General features: G+C 30.6%; 1 long non-coding RNA gene across 1 annotated transcript; it reads left to right on the top strand.

The window, feature by feature from the left end:
• Nucleotides 1-1,372: 1,372 nt before the first annotated feature.
• LOC107008686 lies at nucleotides 1,373-3,767 on the top strand. Its single transcript, XR_001455283.2, has 2 exons — nucleotides 1,373-1,685; nucleotides 1,787-3,767. It is a non-coding gene; the product is annotated as an uncharacterized LOC107008686 (long non-coding RNA).
• Nucleotides 3,768-6,000: the final 2,233 nt, after the last annotated feature.

Here is a 6,000-nt window from a genome sequence, read left to right as displayed (position 1 = left end):
GTATCAAAATTAAGGAAACAATTCAATATTAATTGAAAAAAATCAACAAGGCAATAGTATTAAATTTAAGGAAATCTTATTCCATAAGGAAAATGTATTAAAATTTTAGAAAATAACAAGGCAATTAAATTTAAGAAAATCTTATTCCAAAATGAAAAGGTATTAAAATTTAAAGAAATAGTTCAATTTTAACTGAAAAAATAGGGAATTGAACTTGGGTCTATGGAGAGCTTCATGACACAACTAACTACTAGCTACTACATGTTTTTGTTAAAACTATACATGTTTATTTAATTTATTAAATTTAAGAGGTCAAAATAATTACAAAAAAAAATTTAAAAAAAAATGAACTGGGACAAAGAGTAGGACTGTGTTGGTCAGTGTCAACTACGCTGTGCATTACTTAGTAATTTTAGGGGGTACGAATTCTATATATACCAATATTAAGTTAAAATTTTACCTGTATATATAACATACTTTTTCTATGAAGGGTGTCCAATTGGACTCTCTGAAGTCTACGTGGCTCCGCCCCTGATTTTCAATAGGTTATTAACTAAAAAAAAACACATCAAATTAAAATATTTCGACATAACAAAAAAAAAGTCATGGTATAATGCTAGAGACATATGACAAAATTTTGTTAAGGAACAATTACTTCAACAAAATATGACATGAATAATTGGGGTACACAAAATAATAAATAGTAACAGAAATGAAATAACAAGAGTACTACTATCAACACTATTACAAAAGGATAAGTTACACAACACCCCATTAACATTCTATCTATTTCTAATCCTCTAATCCATATATAATTTTCTATCTACACTACTAAAAGAACAACGTTTAGCGACGGATATTAGCAACGAGCAATATTTTGTCGCAATATAACGACGAATTTGCGACGAAATAACCATTTTGTTGCAAAATGAACAAATGATTTTTTGATTTATAATATATCCACCGATTTGCAATGGAATATTTAATCCATCGCTAATATTAGCGCAAAAATTTGGCGCCTAATTTTTCCTACGGATTTAATAACAAAATAGTGGTGATAAATTTTATTAATATTGGGCAACGAAAAAAAGGTTGCTAAACTATTAAATATATTTTTATGAAAATTATATCATATAGTGAAGAAAATATCCGTCAATATAATTTTTTCCTAAATATATTTATTTATTTGAAAGTGACGGTTTCTAGAATCCATTACTAATTCCGTTGCAAACTCCAATTCGGATTTCAATTACTCTCATTTAATTTACGTCCGCTCATCATGATTCATTATCTCATTCGCTTCGAATTTGATCGAATGGTCCTGATTTAAGATTCTAGCTTTCTTATTTTATATAAAAAGACCCCAAATCCCCAATTTTCTTCATTCTTTTCCTCTCCTCTCCTCTCCAAATCCGCCGCCCAGATCCTCTCCGAATCCGCCGCCCAGATCCCTTTTACCCTCCTCTCCGTTTTTCTTTCCGGCCAGTGCAGCCCAGAGAACGAGCAGCAAACAACACCATCCAACAATAGTCATGAAATCAGCAGCCAGACAGAAATGGCGAGCTCCAACAGGCGCGTGGAGACCACCAGCGAGCCTCCATCTATGGCAGCAACTTCAATGGGCGAGCAACCAAGCGACCACGCGGTACTCGTCCGCAACATTTGCAGTCTGCTGAGACTCTCAGGTTTGAACTCCTATCCCCCGTCTTTCCTTCTTGTTGTTTTTATAGTGTTTAAAAAATTAGAACTTTGGAGTCATTCTTGATGTGTAATTTCTACTGAGCAGCTACAACATTGATGCAGAACTATGTGGGAGCTCAATAGCTTTGTCACAATTACAACCAGAACAAGAGTAAAGCTACAGTGAGTTTTTCTTTCAGCTTTTTTAGTTATCTAGTGTGGATTGAAGATAACCGTTTCTTAGTTTTCACACTTCATTTTGTAAAGTTCGATTTCAAAGATTGTTGTTGCATTGAAAAAAGCATTTCGCCTTAGTTATCTTGTGTGTCTCTTTGCTTTATGAATAATTGAAGTGTGTACAAGTAGTCATGTTTAAGATGGGGCGCATAATGCAAACATGATCATCCTCTAGTGGTAATAAATTATAAAGATTCATTCAATTAGGGTTCATTCATCATTAAGTTGCTAATAATCTCCGTCCACGAATGAATTATTTGATTATTTATATTTGTAGATTCTGATATTGATAGTTTCTCTTGATGTGAAAAATTTGACGTAAGTGGATGCGCATTAGCTAATATTACTTTCTTTATATGTAGTTATGAATATAGAGATATGATAACTTGTTGAATTTAGTGATTATTTGTTAATTATAGTGAACTCAATCTGTTAATTTCAATTTTGACATATACGAAAAGTCAAGGACTTGATCGGGCCATTTTCCGCATTATTTTCGTTACACGTATGGTTGTCTCTAACATTCAGTTCCACCATTAGTCTCTCAAGTGTTCTTTACTTGCTTAATTTGTAGGAAATACATTTCAGAACTAATGTTCAGACTCCTAGTATCATCTAAGTAACAAACTTCATGACATCCAAAATGTATTTCCTACAAATAAAGCAAGTAAAGAACACTTGAGAGACAGGTGGAGGAACTGAATGTTAAATATAGTCACTTGTATAATGAAAATATTTCTGGAAATGGTCTAATCAATTCCTTGGTTTTTCGTATATGTTAAAATTAGAAATAACATATCGAGTTCACTGTAATTAACAAATATTCACTAAAATAAACAAGTTATCAGATCACTATATTCATAACTAATTATATATAAAGAAATTATTATTAGCTAATGTGCATTCATTTATGTCAAATATCCTCACATCCAGAAGAACTGTAGCTATCAGAATCTGCAAACATAAATAATCAAATAATTCATTCGTGGAGGGAGAGTATTAGCAACAGAATGATGAATTAACCCTAATTGAATGAATCGCTATAATTTATTACCATTAGAGGATAATCCTGCTTGCATTATGTACCTCTCTCCCACCTTAAACATGACTACTAATACGCATTTCACCTATACATAAAGCAAAGAGACACACGAGATAATATATTACATTATGTATAACTAATTAAGACGAATGACTTCTTTCAATGCAATAACAATCTTTGAACCCGAACTCTACAAAATGAAGTGTGAAAACTAAGAAATGCTCATCTCCGATCCGCACTAGATAACTAAAAAAGTTGAAAGAAACTCACTGTAGCATTACTCTTACTCTTGTTGTAACTTGTGACAAAGCTATTGAGCTCCCACATAGTTTCTGCAACAATGCTGCAGATGCTATGTAGAAATTTCACATCAAGAATCAGTCTATGGACAGAGACTGCCTAGTCGATTGGTTGCTCATCAATGGAGTTGCTAATATCGATGGAGGTTCGCTGGTGGTTTTCGCGCACCTGCATGAGCTCATGAATCGTGCTTCGTCGCTAAAAAAGTTATTACTACCGACAAAATTTTATTGTTGGCTAGGAGCTCGCATATTACGTTGTCTTGGGGAATCGAACTCACAACCTTAAGGTTGAAAGAGAAGAGTGCTTATCATTAGATCAACACTCTCTTGTCTTCATTTTTGTTTCATTTTGTACTTCATTCACTTTCTTCAAATTTAACTTTGTAGAAACAATATATTATGTGATTACTTCTACTCATACACAAATGCATGAAACTAACCACCCACAATTCATTCAAATGTAGATTATATTGTAATAAACTGTGTATTTTTTAAATATCTTTAAATATATTCAGTACGATATTATCATTTTATTTATTTATTTTTGTAAATTTTAAAAAATATTTAGTGCAATTATAAATTTATTTTAAATTAAACTTTTGATTCTATTAAAAAATGAATAATCCATTCAAGTTGAACATCGATATCATAAATATAGTACTTCATCATAATATATTTGAAATCCTCGTTAGTTCATTTCTTTTATTTGTGCTCTTATTTTTTTAGTTTATTTCAATTTTCACACCGATGAAAAAAGTTAATAAAAATTCATGAAATACATCGCACCTTTGCAAAGTTTAAATTTGTAAGTCGATGTTATCTTTGTATAGTTACTCTACGTACGTATGTGGAATTACTATTAAAATACATATTTATAGACAGAATAAAATAGATCGACTTAGGGCCCGTTTGGATGAGCTTAATAAAAGCAACTTTAAAAATGTACTTTTGAAAGTGCTGAAACTTATTTTTAAAATAAGCAGTTATGCGTTTGGATAAAAGTGCTGAAGTTGCTATGCCACACGTGAAAAGGGAAAAATGAAAGAAAGAGATGTAAGGGTTATGTGGGTAATTTGGAGATTGTATGAAAATATTAAGGACAAAAAGATAAAAATGTGGTCAACTTAAAATAGCTTATAGCTAAAAAAAAAAAAGCACCCTACCCCAGCTTTTAATTTTTGACTTAAAATAAGTTTTTTTAACTTAAAATAAGTTATTTTGAGTATTGCCAAACAGCTAAATAAGTCAAAAATCAGCTTTTAAGTCAGTTTGACCAGCTTTTAAGCTGAGCCAAACAGGCTCTTAGTCTATATAGTTTACCAATCACAAGCACAAAAATTTGCACAAATACTTGAGATTTTTTTTAATTTTTTACATCGAGCTTATCAATAAAAGTGTATCAAATAGAAAGCAAAAGTGTTAGACCAACAAATATTAGTGATCTAGTGGTAGAACCGTGTCCCACTCAAATTACTTATAACCTGTATTGTATTTTTCAAATGATGCATTTTATAATTGCGTAATTTAAGAAAATTCATATATTGAGTTTTTTCGTTTTTACAAAATCGACCGAATTCGTTTGTTTTAAAATTTTCACTTGACATTTAATAAATGTACTCTGTCTATTTCTTATGAAGCACTTGTATTATTCTTTTTGTAAGTTGTCACTTGTAATTGCAAAATATTATAGCAAAAAAATGTATTTAGCTATGAATTTTTTTCGTAGAAAATAGTTGAATTATTCACTATAAATTTTAAGTCGTCGCTATTTAACACCTTACATATTTTATGACAATTTTTTTGTTGTCAGTAAATCACAGATTGATTGGAGACAATAACATATTTGTCACCAATTATTTATATTATTAGTGACGAAATAAATGTCACAATTAAATCTAAATTTTCATAGCTAAAATCTATAATATTTAACAAATTTGTCGATATTGTAAGAACATATTTTTTAAGATGAATTTTTTTTGTGTCCAAAATTTTATTAATTATAAGACAAAAAGTATTTTGTCATGAATTAAATATATTATTAGTGACGAAATAATGTGTCACTGATAACTTTAAATTCTGACTAACACTACTTAACAATTGACGCCAATTAATTTTTTGGTGGGGAACTTTAGTGGACAAAACTTTGCTACGGATTTTTATGTTTCGTCACTAAAAATATGTGCTCATATATTTAAGCACGAAAAGTGAATTTTGTCACTAAAATCAGTGGCGAATTTGATGTCGTAGTTTGTCATGAATTACATACATTATTAATGACAAAATAATGTATCACTGATAACTTTAAATTCGTGACTAACACTGCTTAACAAAATGACGCCAATTAATTTTTTGATGGGAAACTTTAGTGGACAAAACGTTGCTACGATTTTTTATGTTTCTCCAATAAAAGTATGTGTTTCATATATTTAAGCATGAAAAGTAAATTTTGTCACTAAAAGCGAATAATTAGTTACGAATTTGATGTTATAGCTAATAATTTCGTACTTATATATCATATTTGTTGTAGTGGTAACAACATGCGACCTCAACAATATTAACTTTAACTTTTTATCCAAGGGATAATGCACAAGTACCCCCCTCAATCTATGCCCGAAATCTCAAAGACACACTTATACTATACTAAGGTCCTATTACCCCCTGAACTTGTTTAATTAATAATTTTCTACCCCTTTTCGGCCTACGTGACACTATCTTGTGGGTCCAACGTTGATTGACTTT

This window comes from Solanum pennellii, chromosome 2 (genome assembly GCF_001406875.1).
Source record: "Solanum pennellii chromosome 2, SPENNV200".
In the NCBI taxonomy this organism is placed as follows: domain Eukaryota; kingdom Viridiplantae; phylum Streptophyta; class Magnoliopsida; order Solanales; family Solanaceae; genus Solanum; species Solanum pennellii.
Note: the sequence above shows the minus strand (reverse complement) of the source record. Positions and strands in the feature narration are given on the sequence as shown.